This window comes from Mesoplodon bidens (genome assembly GCF_964165515.1).
Source record: "Mesoplodon bidens genome assembly, chromosome: 15".
NCBI classification, from domain to species: domain Eukaryota; kingdom Metazoa; phylum Chordata; class Mammalia; order Artiodactyla; family Ziphiidae; genus Mesoplodon; species Mesoplodon bidens.
In genome coordinates this window covers 16,197,715-16,216,092 of record NC_138171.1, presented here as the reverse complement: position 1 = coordinate 16,216,092, position 18,378 = coordinate 16,197,715, and the positions used below count along the sequence as shown (strand labels likewise).

The 18,378-nt window shown below is 41.0% G+C and overlaps 1 protein-coding gene across 2 annotated transcripts in view; it reads left to right on the top strand.

The window, feature by feature from the left end:
• The first annotated feature begins 1,618 nt into the window (after positions 1–1,618).
• Positions 1,619–18,378, top strand: part of PKIG (cAMP-dependent protein kinase inhibitor gamma) — a 106,289-nt gene continuing 89,529 nt past the window's right edge. The window contains exon 1 of one of the 2 annotated variants that reach the window (XM_081257759.1): positions 1,619–1,722. The gene's annotated coding sequence lies outside the window, so the exon portion shown is untranslated. The remainder of the gene's footprint in view (positions 1,723–18,378) is intronic. The other variant, XM_081257760.1, reaches the window with a different exon arrangement.

Below are 18,378 nucleotides of genomic sequence, written 5' to 3'. Positions count from 1 at the left end.
ATAAAATCTTCTCTTAAAAATATCTTGGGGGCTTCCCTGGTGGCGCAGTGGTTGAGAGTCCACCTGCCGATGCGGGGGATACGGGTTCGTGCCCCGGTCCGGGAAGATCCCACATGCCGCGAAGCGGCTGAGCCTGCGTGTCCAGAGCCTGTGCTCCGCAATGGGAGAGGCCACAACAGTGAGAGGCCCGCGTACCGGAAAAAAAAAAAAAAATCTAACCATCTCTAGACCTGTTCTGCCAGTTTTTCCTAGAGCACAGAGTGCCTCCTTCCTGATCTCCACCCTGAACTTTCACTGGGTGTTGAAGGTCAGCAGCTGCAGCAACTCATAATTTAATCCTTGTAGAGGCAGGTGGCAAGTGCCAATTTGTAGGTAACACATAACAGTGAACAAAGGATGCTGCAGCCATCAAACCACTACAGACACCCCAGATAGCGAGGCCTGAAGGAACTCAGGATGGAGACCAACGGGCTGCCAAACCTCAGCCACTGCAGTCACCCCCAGCTGTGCACCCTGGGGGATTCAGGATGGAGAGAAGCAGGATACTGGCCCTAGATAGTTACGGTGCATATCAAAGGAATGATTTCAGTGAGCCCAGACTCTTGCATCTTCCCATACACAGAAAAGTGCTAAATCCCTCAACTTGAGATATGTTTTTCTTTAATTAACAGTAATCTTTGTTGCAAAAACTCAAATATATTCTGACTCCTCCCTCGTTTCTTTGGAGCAGTCTCTCAGAGCTGTCTGAGCGGCTGTGTCCAGCCAAATAAAACATAATTCTCAACTTTTAGGTTGTGCTTTTTTTTTTTTTCCCCAGTCAACAGCTATATGCATAGCTTAAAGCTAGGTCTATATGGAAACTGTATCTGTATCTACCTCAGTCCCTCTTAATTCTTTCTCTGGTAATCCATTTTACGGATGTACCATAATTAATCCGTTACTGATGGACGTTTAGACTGGTCTCAGCCCTTTTGCTGTTACAAACAATGGAACAATGAATATTCTTTATGCTCATGTTCCAAGATTATCTGCAGGATTATTCCAGGAAGTATAACTGCTAGTCACAAGTTAAAGTACATTATTTCTCATATTGAAATTAAATCTGGTGATCGCATTCTCACCATGAGCCCAAAGAAACAAGTTTTTTTGTTTCTTGTTCTGGTTTTTTTTTTAAAAAATTCTTTGTCCCACCACCGTTTTGGAAATTAAAGAGGGAGAGGCATGTGCCACCCTTCCCACATCAGTTTTCACGTCTTTAAATATTCCCAGTCTAGCAAGCTTCCGCCTGCGGCTCCGTCATCTCCCGGAATACTCTCCATCTCAGGTGACAGAGAGAGAAACTGAGGCACAGGCAGGATATGAAGCCCAAGTTCTCCCCCGGCCTGGCTGTCCCCCTTTTCCCCAAAGTTTCCTTCCTTCTCCCGTTCCTTCGGGCCAACTTTGAGGCTGCAAACCCCTACCCTAGTCCCCCTCCGCTCCGGACCCGGACTTCCGCCCGCTTTCCCCTCCTCCGCCCGCTTTTCCCTCCTCCGCACGCTAGGGGGCTGCGGAAGGGGCCGCAAGGCCTCCTGGTCCCTTCCGAGCCGCCGTAGCGCGAGCCACGGGAGTTCGGCAGCTCCGGTCGCCAAGGCAACAGGCTTCGCTGCGCTCGGCGGGCGCCAGGCAGCCCGGGGGAGGCGCTGCGGGCCAGCGGCCCGTGCTCGGCTGGCGGCGGGACGGCAGGTGAGCAGGGGCCGGGCGGGCAGTCGCGGTCCTTACGCGCGGTTCCCGGCGTCGACTCGTCTCAGCGGGCGAGGGGCTGGGCCGCTGGGGACTCCCGGGAAGGAGACGGGGCCTGACCTTTATCCGCTCCCCCCACCCTTGGCGCCGGGGCTGCGCCCCCTCTTGCCCTTTAACCCCGTCCTGCGCTTTGGTCTGTTTCTTATATTTGGGGGCCATTGGCGTGATACGGAAGTTTTTTTTTTTTTAAAGCTCTTCTTATTTGGGGTCGAGGAATAACTCAGAATTGCAGAAAATGTGCGTCTGTGCGACTCTTCTGGGGCCAGAGAGGATTCACTTCTTTGTCCATCAGTTTTCCCATCTGCAGAATGGGGATAATGATAGCACCTATCTTAGAAGCTTATTATAAAGCAAATAATATATTTCAAATCCTTGCAGGTAAGCCTTGGGAGCTTTCGTTGTTAGTACTACTACTCCAAGGAGGTCCATCATTGAGCATGTGTTGTGTATCAGGGCCTGGGCTAATTGCCAGGGGTAAAAAAGTGAATGAGACATCTTGTCCTCGGGGAACTCCACAGGTTTAAGGTATAAATAGGAACTCATTGTGATTCCAGCTATGATTTTGGACATACAGGGGACTGTGAATGCACAGAGAAGGCAGTTAACCCAGATTTCCGGAGATGAGGTTGGGGAGGATGGTCAAAGAGAGTTTCCAAAAGAAGATGACTTCCAAAATGAGACATGAAGGCTGCCTCTGTATTGGCCGGAAGATGAAGCTGGTGGAGTGCATAGTGTTCTAGGCCGAGAGAACGGCCAGTGCAAGGTCTTGGGGAGAGAGTGCAGGCTTCTTGGGCACCTGCAGGGATTTCATAGCTGTTTGGAGACAGATTCCGGGAAGTGGAAGTGATCTGGCTCGGTGTGTTTGAGAGATAAGCAGGTGCTCTTCATATAGGAGAAAGACTTTACTTGTATCTCCTCCTGAGTTTGGACTTTGTCATGGGCGTTAGTGGGGAGCACCAAAGGATTTAAGTCAGGCAGTGAGTGTGTGTTGTGTGATCAGAGGTATGGTTTTCAAAAGGTCAGGACTTTTTTTGTTCCTTCTTGGTCTCATCACTTCTCCAGTCTGTTTTTCACATTGCAGCTATTCATTTATGGGGATTCAAAAAAATATTAACTGAGCACCTGTTATGAGCCAGGCACTGTGTAAGTAGTAAGGCATCAGGTTCTTGCCCTCATGGCATGTATTCCAGACATTAAAGGTACATTCATGGAGACAAAAGCAGTCCCGTACAACTGGAACTGAATCAGTATTGGAAGAGACCCATTCAGAGAGTTTTTTCTTTTTTCTTTTGAAGGCCCAGGTCATTCAGGGCCACTATCTTGTACACTCTAGGCAGAACCATTCACTTAGAACTACACCAAGAAGAAATGGCCAGAGAAGTGGGAGGAAAACTAGGAGAGTGTAGTAACGAAAGCCCAAGGAAGAGGTCCACTTTGCTGGATGCTGCTGAGATTTCAAGTAAAAGAAGTTAAACGTTAAAAATGTGCCTTTTGCATAAGTAAATATAGAGGTCACTGAAGACCCAGTTGAGCAGATTTGGTGAAATGATGGGGGTGGAATCTATAATATCGGCAGGTTCCAAAGGTTCAATGTAATATGTCAGTGGGATGAGGAGAGAGTGGGATGTGAGAAAGTAAAGGCAAAGTGTAGGCAGCTCCAAGAAGTTTGGCTGTGAAGAGAAGCAAGAAGGCTGGAGAGCAATTGGGGAATCAGGTGAAGTCGTTTTAAGCAGGAGAGAGACAACAAGCAGATTTAAATGCTGATGGCAAACAGCCAGTAGTGAGGGAGAGACTGAGAAAATACAGGAGATGAAGGGGACAATCAATGGCACAGCTTTCCAGCGAATGTGAGAGTGGATGCGGTCCACAGCGCAGATCCTTTACAAAGAGTCTGATGACGGCGTTTTTGTTTTGTTTTGTTTAGTTTTGGAGACGTGGGAAGCAAGGTAATTGCCGAAAAGGAGCACACCTGTGTAATGCAACCAGAAGAAATAAATAAAAGATGTAAGCATGGAGAGAAAGTTCTATTTTCTTTCTCAACAGATAGGAGACATTTATTGAACTAACATTGTGTTAAGCACTCTCCATGAAGTCTCAGTTGAAAACGTGATCTTTACATCAACCCTGGGAGATAGCCTCTAGTGTAATTCCCAGCTGATGGATGAGGAAATGGAGGTAAAAAAATGCTTAGCCAAGGTCACACAGGATTTGAATCCGGGCCTGCCTGAGCCAGAGCTTTTGCTCTTAATCGCTACCTAAATGATACGATTGTCTGCCTATGATATGATTATCTGCTGAGAAAATTCAAGAGAATTGAGTTAAAAATAAGCAAGCTACAAGAGAGACAAAAAGCAATAGTAAGAAAATGGAATTGTAGGTGAAATGACAATAGCAACATGAAAAATAAATACCTAGAAATAAACTTTAAAATAAATGTGCCTAGCTAGTCAGATAGAATAAGAATTGGCTGGAGGTTTGGAGGTATGGGTCAGGATGGGTGCTTGTGTGAAGAGGAGGTATTTTTGCCTTGGGAAAATCAGGGTATGGATACCAGAAAAAAAGGCATGTAAAAAAACCAGATGTCTGTTATGGACATGATGAGAAAATATGCAAAGGTGTTGACTGTGATGTTTTTATAATACTGAAAAACTGAAAACCGACTGGTTAAATCATGATGCATTTATATGATGGGTACTATCAGCTGTTAAAAAAGGAGGTGGGAGCCATATATATGAGAAGATGTTTACCATATGGTTAGGTGTGAAGAACAAATTACAGTATGTTTCTATTTTTGTTTTCTTTAAGTGTATACATACATATTTATAGGAAAAATGTCTAGAAAGATGAGTTGTTTAAAACAATTTTTTATTTTTAATTGTGGTCAAATACCCATAAATTTATCATAACCGTTTTTAAGTGTTAAGGATATTCACAGCGTTGTGCAGTCAACCTCCAGAACTTTTTCATCTTGCGGAACTGAAACTTTATACCCATTAAAACAACTCCACGTTTCCCCCTCCCCCTAGCTCCTGGCAACCGCCATTCTACTTTCTGTTTCTATGGATTTGGCTACTCTGGATACTTCATATAAATGGAATCATACAATATTTGTCTTTTTGCGATTGGCTTTTTTCACTTAACATCATGTCCTCAGGGTTTGTGTATGTTGTAGCATGTGTCAGAATCTCCTTCCTTTTTAAGGCTAAATAATATTCCATGTGTGGATATACACATTTCGTACCTACATTGTATTTATGAACACACTTTGTTTATCCATTCCATAGATGGACATTTGGGTTGCTTCCCCCTTTTGTCTATTTTGAATAATGCTGCTACATGAACATGAATGTACCAGAAAGATAACTTCTTTATGTCTGTGTCGTGAGATCATGGGGAGACTTTTATTCCTTTCTTTATTGCCTTATTTTTCTTTTTTATGAGCATGAATGGCTTTCATAATTGGAAAAAGCAATAAGGATATATCCTATTTGGGGAGATGGGGGAGTAAACGTTAAAAAGAAAAAGGGCCTGGTCTAGGGCAGTGGCAGCAGGAATGGAATGGAGTGGGCAGTTTGAGAGACGTTTCAGGAGAATCAACAGGACTCGACAACTAAGAGGTAAGGGAGAAAGGAGTGGAGGATGAAGCCTTGGGGGCCTGTGGGGAGAAGGGGCTTAGACTAGGGGAGGAGGAAGGAAATAAGGCTGGAGAGCCACCTGAGCCTTTTTGTTCAGGAGTTTGGACTCTTTCCTAAAAGCAGAGGGAAACCATTGAAAGGAAGGGAAATGGCTTAATCAGATTCGCATTATAGAAAGATCACCCTGGCTCCCACCAACCCATTCTGCAAGCTGAAGCCAGATAGTGACAGATTTCTCTTTGTGTTACTTAGACTTGAACTTTTGTTAATTTCCTTTTATTTGAGATGAAGCATTAATGCTGGAAGATGCAAATCTATTCTTCTCAAAGCACCTGGAATATTTTAAACAAAGTCCTATTTAGATTACCTTGATTCCTAATTGCATTCAGTTTTATCTTAACACAGTCTGCTGAAAATTACTTTCTACCTTTAGCAGGGGAAATATAATTGGGAAAGTAAACAAGAAATATAAACAACTGAAGTTAGAGACTTTCAGTTTCTTTTAATAGATTTTATTTATTTATTTTTGGCTGCGTTGGGTCTTCGGTGCTGTGTGCAGCCTTTCTCTAGTTGCGGCGAGCGGGGGCTAGTCTTCATTGCAGTGCGAGGGCTTCTCATTGCAATGGCTTCTCTTGTTGCAGAGCACAGGCTCTAGGCGCACAAGCTTCAGTAGTTGCGGCAGGTGGGCTTCAGTACTTGTGGCTCGCGGGCTCTAGAGCGCAGGCTCGGTAGTTGTGGCACCCGGGCTTAGTTACTCCGCGGCATGTGGGGTCTTCCCGGACCAGGGCTCGAACCCATGTCTCCTACGTTGGCAGGTGGATTCTTAACCACTGTGCCACCAGGGAAGCCGCAAGACCTGCAATTGATTGCAATATCTTTGACACTCTCCTTTGGGGAGAAAGGGGCCAGTGAAGTAAACAGTGTCTTATTAAAGGGTTACTACAAAACAAAAATTGTTGAGAGTTCAAATGGATTCAACTTATTACCTATCTCTATTTCCACAAACCTGTAATGTGTCTCTGCTTCCAGAGCATTGCAGAGAGGGAATTAACTATCATGCTGATGTTCTTAAGCGTTTTGCAGTTTGAGAGCTGCATGTCCAAAAGATGTGAACCCATGATCTCATTTCATTCCTCCCAGTAACTCTTAAATAGGGATTATCATTTCTGTTTTCAGATGAGGAAATTGAAGATCAAAGGGTTTAAGAAACCTCCCAGCTCCTACATCTAATGAATTCTGGAGTTTGGATCCAGGTTTTCTGATTTTCTTTTTATATTATAGCTTCTTATTATGGAAAGTTTTAAACATATACAAAAGTACAAAAGATGGTATAATACATTATACCCCAGCTTCAACAGATACCAACATATGGTCAGTTTTATTTGATCTATAGCCCCCACTCCCTCCCCACCTTAGGTTATATTAAAGCAAATCTTAAACATCATATCATTTCATCTATAAATACTTTAATACACATCTAAGAGGTAAGGATTTTTTTCACCCCCTTTTTCCCCCTATAATCACACCTAAGAAAATGAACATAGTAATTCCTAAATATTACCTAGTATCCGTTTGGTATTCAGTTTCCTCAGTTATCTCATAAATGTCTTTTTACAGTTGGTTGGTTTGAATTGTGATCCAAACAAGGACCACCTATTACATCTGGGTGATAGTCTCGTAAATCTTTGAATCTCTAGCAATTTCGTCTCTTCTTCCCCCGCCGCCCTTGCCTTTTATTTGTTGAAAAATCAGGTCATTTGTCCTGTACAACCACTCTGGATTTGGCTGGTTATATCCCTTTAATGTGTTCCTCCATTTCCTTTATTTTTTTGTCTATTGCTTTATGGGTGGTGCTGTGTATCATATCAGCAGGCAGTAAAGGCTGGCTCTCACCTTGTGTGATATTAAGATTGATCATTGGGTTCTGGTGTTTGTTGGCACGACCCCTTCATTGTAAGTTTCTCATTAGCCTTTCACAGAATGGTTTTAGCAGCTGTTAATTATCATTGCCAAGATCTATTTCATTAGGGGTTGCAAAATGAATACAGGTTTTCTGATGCCAAGTCATGTGCTCTGTTAAATCCCACTGTCTCCTGATTAAAGGAAACCTTTGCACAGCTGTCATGTATTTTCCCCTCTGGTAGGTGGAGAAAATTCCCTCAATTAATAATTCAGCTTAATATATATTTTTTAAGAAAACAGAGCCTGTATGTTCTGTCCAATACTGGTTACTTGCACCATTGCTTTCCTGGGTTGGTCTTATGTGCTGGCAAAACCACACTGTGAAGGGCTGCTTGTACCAGTGCTTTTCAAACCATAGGTTGTTACCGACAGTAGGTTGGGAATTAGTAGGTAGAGGAATTATTTGGGAGAGGAGTTCCAGCATTTTTTTTTTTAGTGGGAAAAAACCCCCAATAGAACAGAAAAAAGATTATATCTCATATATTAAGAATAAGCTTTCTTTTGTAAAACTTTTTTTCAGCCCTTTTTATGTATGTGTAAGCCAGTGGTATAAAATGTATTCCACATTGCAGTCATGTTCAAAACCATATTGTTCTAGGGTTCAGATGACCACCCTGAGATGCAGCAAATTTCTCAGCCAAGGATTCAATTATGTTCAAATCTACTACTTACAAAATAGTGCAGTACATTGATCCATTTTAGAATGTCATTTAAAAGATTTTTTGGGTGACTGCCAGTTAACCAAAATTACATTACCCCCAATAACCTAATCCTCTGCTATTCCAGTTGGATTGAATACATGGAGAAATGTGAACTCTCCAGGGATTTGCATATATAGATACTTTTGATTCTCTGTTACCCTTGAGGTGGGGTAGATGATTTCAGCCAGCACTGACATCATTGAAAGCATGCTGGAGTCTCATCAGTTGAGTCTCAACTCGTGAGTTGGTTGGGAAGAGGAGAGAAGTCAGGACTGGGCGGGTGGAGAAACTGACTCAGCCTCTTGGCTGGCTTCTGGGGCATGGGAGTGGGGTGAGGGCAGCCATTCCTCCCAGGCTCACAGTGGTAACAGAAGTAGTCCTAATATTGTTCCTGCCCTGATTTGGATTGGCTAGGACATGAGTGGGTGGGGTATTTAGTGACACCAGCCACAGAGGCCTAGGAAATGCAGATGTTGCACTATGGTGTGCAGTTAACATTTTAAAGCTATGGAGACTGGAATCAGAGAGTGTCTGTTGCTCAGAATCAACCAGTAAATGTGGGAGCAAAGGTTCAAGGCTTTACCATATTCTGAATATTGTAATATTCTGAATAAATGTATGGCATTGAGTAAGTTCTTTAATAATAGTACCTACTGCATACAGTTGTTCTAAGGATTGACTATGTAGTTAAAGCACTTAACATAGTGCCTGTTCATGGGAACCCTTCAGTAAATATTAGCTGCTATTATTATTTTTCTTCTTTCTTTTTTGATAATGAACTTAATTTATGTATATTTTTAACCTCTTATTGATTAAATGATTAAAACAGTATTAGAAGGATTTTTAAAATATGAGATATAATTGACATATAACATTGTATCAGTTTTAGGTGTGCAACATAATGATTTGATATATGTATGTATTATGAAACGATTAACCACAAGTTTAGTTAACAAACATCACTGGACATAGTTACAATTTTTTTTGTTTTTCTTTTTTTTTTTTTTTTTTTTTTTTTGTGGTATGGGTTCCTCTCACTGTTGTGGCCTCTCCCATTGCGGAGCACAGGCTCTGGGCATGCAGGCTTAGCAGCCATGGCTCACGGGCCTAGCCGCTCCGTGGCACGTGGGATCTTCCCAGCCTGGGGCACGAACCCGTGTCCCCTGCATCGGCAGGCAGACTCTCAACCACTGCGCCACCAGGGAAGCCCTATTTTTCTTGTAATGAAAACTTTTAAGATTTACTCTCTTAGCAAATTTCAAATATACAAATACGTTATTTTTACTAGTCACCGTGCTATACATTATATCCCCAGGACTTACTAGTCTTATAACTGGAAGTTTGTACCTTTTGATTACCTTCACCCATTTCACCTATCTACCCCTGCCCCAACCCCTACCACCTGTCTCTGGCAACTGGCAACCACCAGTCTGTTCTCTGTATCTATGAGTTTGGTTTCCTTTCTGGATTCCACATATAAGTGAGATCATACAGTATTTGTCTTCTGTCTGACTTATTTCACTTAGCATAATGCCCTCAAGATTCATCCATGTTTTTTGTTTTGTTTTGTTTTTAGTTTTTGCTTTATAACAAAGTGAATCGGCTATACATATACATATATCCCCATATCTCCTCCCTCTTGCATCTCCCTCCCACCCTCCCTATCCTACCCCTCTAGGTGGTCACAAAGCACCGAGCTGATGAGCTGATCTCCCTGTGTTAGACAGCTGCTTCCCACTAGCTATCTATTTTACATTTGGTAGTGTATATATGTCCATGCCACAGTCTCACTTCTTCCCAGCTTACCCTTCCCCCTCCCGGTGTCTTCAAGTCCATTTTCTACATCTGCATCTTTATTCCTGTCCTGCTCTAGGCTCTTCAGAACCATTTTCTTTTTTTTTTTTTTAGATTCCATATATATGTGTTAGCATACGGTATTTGTTTTTCTCTTTCTGACTTACTTCACTCTGTAATCCATGTTGTTTTAAATGACAGTATTTCCTTTTTATGGCTGACTAGTATTTCATTGTGTGTGTGTGTGTATATATATACACACACCATATTTTCTTTATCCGTTCATCTGTCGATGGACACTTAGGTTGTTTCCATGTCTTGGCTATTGTAAATAATGCTGCCGTGAACATGGGGATGCAGATCATTTTCCAAGATAGAGATTTCATTTCCTTTGGGCAAATACCCAGAAGTGGAATTGCTGGGTCATATGGTAGTTCTGTTTTTAATTTTTTGAGAAACTTCCACGCTGCTTTCCATAGTGGCTACACCAATTTACATTCCCACCAACAGTGCCCAAGGGTTCCCATTTTTCCACGTCCTTGTCAGCACTTGTAATTCGTTGTCTTTTTGAGAAAAGCCATCTTAACGAGTGTGGGGTGATATCACTGTGGTTTTGATTTGCATTTCCCTGATATTAGTGATGTTGAGCACCTTTTCAGGTACCTATTGGCCATTTGTATGTCTTCTTTGGAAAAATGTCTATTCAAGTCCTCTGACCGTTTTTTTAGTCAGATTGTTTGTTTTTCTTTGCATTGCATGAGTTCTTTATATATCTTGGAAATTAACCCCTTATCAGGTATGTGATTTGCAAATATTTTCTCCCATTCTGTAGGTTGCTTTTTCATTTTTTTGATGGTTTCCGTTGCTGTACAGAAGCTTTTCAGTGTGATGTAGTCCCACATGTTTATTTTTGCTTTTGTTGCCTTTGCATTTGGTGTCAGATCCAGTCTTTGCCAAGACTGATGTCAAGGAGGTTACCCCCCCCTTGTTTTCTTCTAGGAGTTTTATGCTTTCAGGTCTTACGTTCAAGTCTTTAATCCATTTTGAGTTGATTTTTGTATATGGTGTAAGAAGTGGTCAAGGTTTATTCTTCTGCATGTGGCTGCCCAGTTTTCCCAACACTATGGAAGTCACGATCTTTTTCCTATTGTATATTCTTGACTCCTTTGAATAAAATTAATTGACCATATATGTGTGGGTTTATTTCTGGGCAGTTCAACTCAATTCTCTTCCGTTGATCTATGTGTCTATTATTTCTGAACTATGTTTCACAGTGTTGATTGGTTAAGCTTCCTGCTACCCCCTGCTCAGTTTCATTTTTCAGCTGCTGCCTTTGCTTCCATATGGACTGGTGGCACACCCCTCTTACTGAAAAAACGATTCCTTTGGTTTGAGACAGCTAATAGCTGCCAATATTAGAGAGATTAGCACCTAGTTGAGTGGCTCTGAAAATGGTAGGATTTGGGGGAGATATATAGGCAGATGATACCTTGTAAACAAAGAAACAGAGCAAAATGTTTCTTTTTTGTTTTTAATTTAATTTTTACTTGTATCAGAGTAATTCTATGCTGTAACATTCTCTATTTGGGCATCTCAGCTGCCTGGAGAATGAAGGTTTCATATACAAATGTCATTTAAAAATATAACTTCTAAGTTTTCATAAACAATTTATTATGAGACTGTTTAGTCGTATATGAGGCAGATTGGGGTGATTTTTTTTTAAAGTGATTCTCTGTAGCCAGTGTACTTCTAGGACTAGACTGTGTTTCTGTTTGAACTCTTGTACCAAAGCCTAGCATTCTACTGCTTACTGATTGTATTTTGCTGCCTAAGAAAATAAATACTATATATATTATAAGTTAGTTTATCTGCAACATAATACCTGTTTCCTTGTGGGGTTTTTTTTTTTTTTTTTTGCGGTACGCGGGCCTCTCACTGTTGTGGCCTCTCCCGCTGCGGAGCACAGGCTCCGGACGCGCAGGCTCAGCGGCCATGGCTCACGGGCCCAGCCGCTCCGCGGCATGTGGGACCTTCCCGGACCGGGGCACGAACCCGTGTCCCCTGCATCGGCAGGCGGACTCTCGACCACTGCGCCACCAGGGAAGCCCTCCTTGTGGTTTTTAAGTTAAAATCTGAGGCATTAGATCTTTTCAATTTAGGTTCTTTTCTTATGGATAATCTATTCAAGCTGAAGGCACTATGATTGAAAGTGCCTTCTGAAACTTAATTAAAATGATATTTCCAGAGAGGCTCCTAAAAATGGTGTAGCTTTCCTATGGCCTCAGAGCCATTGGTCTCTTTCAGGCATTATTTTGAAAATGCTAGAACTTGTAGGAATGCAGAGTTGTATAGCAGGAAGAACAAGACCTTGGATTTCAGGCAGATCAGGGTGACCTCGGGCAAGGTCTTGTAGTCTTGGTTTCCTCATCTGTGAAATATCTTATGAGGTCCTTTGAGAGTTAACCATTATAAAATGAGACCACTACAAGGGGCTTATTAAATGTGAGTTATCTTCTTTTCTCCCATTCCCAATTCCACAAGCCTACCTGCTATGTGCTTCTACTTACCACCAACAGGAAACTTGAAAAAGAAGAGTTGGTTATCTAATCCGAATTTGCAACATAAATTAAACATATGTAATTATATTGCTTTCTTGTGTGCATAGGGTTTAACATTCAATGGTTCTTGATAATCTCTGCTTGTTGTATGTGGTATGTATGGCGATCTTTTCCAAACCAAAAAGTTGGGACTTGTGTTCTGATGAGTATAGTATACTTAGAGGGTCAAGAGAACAGAATATTTTAAAAATAGTGCAGTCTCACGGAAATCATAGATGTGTTGTTATGTGTCCAAAGGAAGCAGTACAAAGGCATGGTTAGGAGGCATTGGAGTCCTTTGGACATGAGTTCAAATCTTGGCCCTTTCTACTTTCTTCTACAAGTTACTTAACCTTTCTTTCTTTTTTTAATGTTTGAAAAATGTTTTATTTTGCTTGATAACTGTAGAAGAGCCCTTATTGTGATTAGCATGTGAATAGGAGGATCATCTTTTTTTTAATTTTAACTTTTAATTTTTTTATTGAATGAGTTTCTAAAAATTCTATAATGCTTTATAATTTTCAAAAGTTTCACAAACATTATTTTATATAATTTCATAATAACCCTTTTCCCCCTACCCCTGTATTGCGCCTCCCCCTTCCCTCTCCCCACTGGTAACCACTAGTTTGTTCTCTGTATCTGTGAGTTTGCTTCGTTTTTTACTTAACCTTTCTTTCTAAGCTTCAGCATTTCCTCACTTGTAATATGGATGTAATGAGAGTTCCTCATCTCTTGTGAGGATTGCATGAGATAAAGGGCTCAGCACAGGGTCTGGCAGGTAGTAAGTACTTGACATTATCTGCCAACTGTTAGGATTATTATAAGACCTTTGAAACATGTGCACTTATTTAGTAACCTTCTTTGGAAAAGCCTGTAGAAGAACAAAAAGTTCTAAATAACTCAGTATTTGGTAACTTAGTGTATAATAACTTCTTTATCAGGCCTGTATGGAAAAGGCACAGAAATATTAAAGACCCAGTGCCCAACTTTGCATGCCCCTTGGGAAGACCTCACTTATTTGCCTTTCTCACAACATTTGAATAACACTTAGCACCTAGTCGATTGCCTCTAAGATGATCTTTCTAGAGTGTGGATATTTTTTGGCTCACATAACTTGTACTTGCCCCAGAAGTAGGACAGAATTCAGCATTAACGTAATCCACTGTCTCAGGCTGCTTGCCCTGTGGATCTCTTGGTTGTGTCCTCCCTGGGGTGTTGGCTTCATCCTCAGGCCAGCAGCAAAATATGGGCAGCAGTTCTGGGCCCCAGATCCATGTACGGCACCTACCAAAGCAGTAGAAAGATTCTTACTTCCTCTGTTCTCCTAAGAATGAGAATTTTCTCAGAACCCCCCACCCCCCATACTAATCCTACAATGTCATTGGCCTGAATTGGGTCATGTGCCCATTCCTGAACCACTTCCTGTCACCAGGGCAACGCAGTGCCTTATTGGCTTCGGCCTGGTTCTTAAACAAGTTATTTACAAGGGGGATGAAATTATCTTTAGGCCAATCAGGAACAGAATTGCGTGTCTGTTAGGAAGAAAGTTTTTCTGTGACTAGGAGGAATGGACACTGAGTAGATTGGTCAGCTAGGATTTGCATTGGCTGCTGATAACAAGGCTTTAAATAAGACGAGTTATTTATTTTTCTTTCCAAAAACATTAAGTCCGAAATAGGCAATCTGTTGCTGGCATGGCAGTGCCACAGTGCCACAGTGCCACAGTCTAGCCTTTTCTCTCTTTCTGCTTCACCATCCTTATCACATGGCTGGCACTATCATGGTCACCTTGTGGTCACAAGTGGGCTTCTGGCTCTCTAACCAAACAGTCCTTCCTTGAAGCAGGAAGAAGTAGGAGAAGGGAGGGCAAAGGACACCCTTTCAAGTACCAGAAGTCCCAGCCAGCACATACAGTTTACATCTCATTATCCATTTATATCTGTGAAGGAGGCTGGTGAATGTAGTTTCTTCGCTGGACAAGTCGCTGTTCCCAGCAGCAGAGGAATTCTCTTGCTGTGGAAGAGAGAGAAAATGGCTATAGATCTGGCAACGTACAGTGCCCACCACGCAGCCAACCGTGTCCTCCATACCCTCCATTTGGAGGAAACCACAGTTTTGTATGTGTTTACTGTCTTTCATTCATGGTTTTTTAATCCAATAATGAGACATACTTGATATAATGTTCTATAATTCATATTTTCCATTTAACCACATTGTGATATATATATATATATATATATATATATATATATATATCACGATGTGGCCAATATAATTGCAACTAGCCACATGTTACTGTTTAAATTTTAGTTAATTAAAGTTGAATTAAAAATCCAGTTTCTCAATCTCAGTAGCCACATGTGACTGGTGATTACTGACTTAAGCAGCCCAGGTATAAAACATTTCCATCATTGCAGAAAGTTCTGTTGGATGGCACTGCTCTAGAGCACCAGCGCACCGCAGCTCTCTTCCATTTGGTTTTAGGGAGTTTTAGTGGTCCGAGTCGCTAACTGAGAACCAGGCTGCCTGGGTTTGAATTCTCAGTCTGCCATTTACTAGTTGTAAGATCTCCAGCAAGTTACTTAACTTCCCTGTGCCTCAGTTTCCTTATTTGTAAAGTGATGGTCACAGTAGTACTTAGACTGTTATTGCGTAGTAAAGGACTTAATGTACGTAGAGTACTTAGAACAGTGGCTGGCACATACTAGACACATTATAAGTATTTGCCATGATGATGATGATGAGAATCAACAAGAGTCAGTTGGCTTTGCCCCCAAGCCTGTTTATCCCAGTTTTACTTGTTAGTGTAATTACAAAATAATTGTGAGGTAAACTAATGAGGAAAAATGAGGACAAAAAAAAAAAAGACATTGCTTTTGTGAAAAATAAGTTGAATGTTTAAAAGACCTGGTAAAAGTGAATGAGCATAAAAAAGTTTTTGTCAGTTTAGAGGTGGAAGAGACCTCTGAAAAGACTGAGAGAAAAAATTCATCAAAATGTAGGATTTTTGCCTTTGGACTACTTCACAAGTGGCTTTCCAGTAAAAACTGGAAATCATTTCCTGGGTGCGGTAATGCAGGAACTTTAATGGCTAGAACTTATTCTCAAAGAAAAAGCCTTGGTCCCTTATCAAGTATTTGGCAAATGAACATACAGTTTCAGTGATTCCTCTGTTTGGCTGTTTTTGTTTTTAATGGATTCTACCATTATTAATCCTGATCCCATCAGGGTGAGAGCTTCTATTTTATTTCTTTTTAAATTGTTATGTAGGGATTACTGTGCATCAGTTGAAATGAATGATATCACCAAACCCTGTTGGTGGACATTTATATTATTTCTCAGTTTTTTTGTGTTAGAGATGGTGCGCCGTTGAGCTTCTTTACAGCAAAACCTTCTCCAATCAGTATGTTTTAATCTAAGGACTTGGGAGGAATGCTAGCCCCTTTTTACTGAGAGGCCTGGATTTTGGTCTAGAAATCATTATAATCCCGTAAAAGAGGGCATGTGGACATTCCAGTCCTAATTTTGCTTTTGGATTTAGCTCCATTTCTTTTTGTGGGCCACTCGCAGATTTTAGATAATGCTTAGTGTTTAATACACCAAAATGTTCGGACCGTCCTAGAAAAATCAGTGTAATGCAGTTTGTCCTGATGCGACTTCTTTTTCCAATTCACATAGCACTTCGTTTGAACTTTTCTTTTTATTACATTTATCACAAATAGTCCTCCCTTGTAATTACTTTTGCGTTCGTTTTGTATCTGCTACTAAACCCTTAGCTTGTTGAGCACAGCAGTCCTTCATTGGACCTTTACATGTCCTAACATACAGGCCCTCAGTTTATGTTCATGGAATGAGTGAATGACTCTGTCACTTTCTATGATTACATAGCCATCTTTCATAATATTTCCTTTGAATTCATTGTTGGTAGATAGTGTTCTATCCTCGTCGATAGCTTAGATTCCATGTGAGAGCAAAAAAATGGTAAATGTTTATAAGGTGACTTTCAAACATAAAGATAGAGAGAATGGTGTAAAGAAACCCCCATCACATGTCATCTAGCTTCAACAATTAACATTTTAGAGCTAATTTTTTGATTTGGGTAGAGAGAACATGTAGACTTTGTGGTGCCCATTTTGATTTTGTGGGGAAGGAAGCAGGGCATGTATGACGGGCAGCGTGGAGAAAGAGGAGGCTGGTGGCCCAGAGACAAACCTGCCTGCCTCCCTCACAGGGTTGTTGTGAGGGTTTCATGAGCTGACACATGAGCAGTGTCAAGAGCAATGCCCAGCACATGGTGAGTGCAACTCAGGTGCTGCCCCTGCTGCCGCCATGACTGCCATTGCCATTACTGTCACTGCTGTGTAGCTTGAGGGGGCTGAGTTTGGCGGCTGTGGCACTTAGTAACCTTGGACATCAGACTTTCTGAACTGAAGTTTCTTCATCTGAAAACTAGGAATGCTAATAGCATCCTACCACACAGGGCAGTGGAATCATGCATGTAAATGTGTTCTGGATTAATGAACATGAATCACAATTTTCTGGAGTGGTGTTCTGATCTGGAGGAACTGTGCTCTTTGGAGCTTTTTGGGAGTCAAGCCTGTCCCTCGTATGGACACTTGTTTGGAGACTTCCTGATATCAGTGGGCCCCAGAGTCATTTGTCAGCCTAGCAAATAAACATTATAGCACAATAAGCTTCATTTCCATTTGCAAAATGTTTGTTTCTAAAGCATGAAAACAATTTCGCTTTATATAGCTTGTCCGTATTTGCACTGGAAATGAAATACTTAACAACCAAGTTGATAAAGGGACAAAAATAGTTTTCCTAAGGAATGGTTTGCTGGGGATTAATGTTGGAAAAATTTTGTAGCAGAATCTGTTTCACCATCTTTGAAGTATAAACAGTATCTTCATTTGTCTACATTTTTCTTATAAAACTTTGCTCAACTCTTAATTTAAAATAGCTTTCCCAAAGCCAGAATTCCTCTAAAAAAATCAGTTTTCTTTTAAATGAAGACTATGTTTTAAACACTCTGCTCTCTCCTCAGTACTGCAAAGAATTCTAATTATGCAGAACATTCATCCAAACACCACACACACACACACACACACACACACACACACACACATCTGTCTGAGATAAGAATTAGTAGATACTGTGGGAAGAGAAATGGAATATCCCTGATGGTTATAATAAATTTCTGCAGTGTTTCGACAGGACAATTAACTGTCATGTCTCCTGGGTATGAGGGTTATATAAGTCCAGGTCAGAAAGTCAGTGCCCTAAACTTAAATTCTCAGGAAGACATTCCCTTTTCAAACTACCACTTGCCCTTAGGTTTAACTTTTAAAAAGTTTGATTTTTGTTCTTTCAATTAGTAAAAATTGGGCCTTCTTACCATTTGTAGTTTATAGCGTCTTGAACTTTTATAAACATCTTCATTCAAAGAAACTAACACCCCATTCTGTATCTCCAAATAACAGAAACAAATAAATACAAAATGCAGTTTTAGCTCAAAAAGAGCCAGACCTTAATTCCACTATTTGGCCCCAATGACATATGATCTCTTAGCTTTGTTTCCCATAGCCTGTTCTATTTAAATGTTTTATTACACAGGCTCTTTACTCGATTCTTTTTTCCTGGAATTCCAGTGTATTTTGGTGATACTTCTTTTCAAAAGATCCTGCACAAATCACCTCTGGTAGTCATCTAGCCAGTGTTGTATTAGAAGATATGTCACTTCTAATTTAAATTTTAATTTAAATCTAATTGAAACTTCTAGATTGAGAGGGTTGACAGTAAAAAACTTAGGATTTTTATAATTGTGGGAATCCTTTACTTCACTGTGATACATGTTTATGTTTCTTTGATTGAAAAGGACGTTAGAAAGGGGTCTAAATATACTGCTTG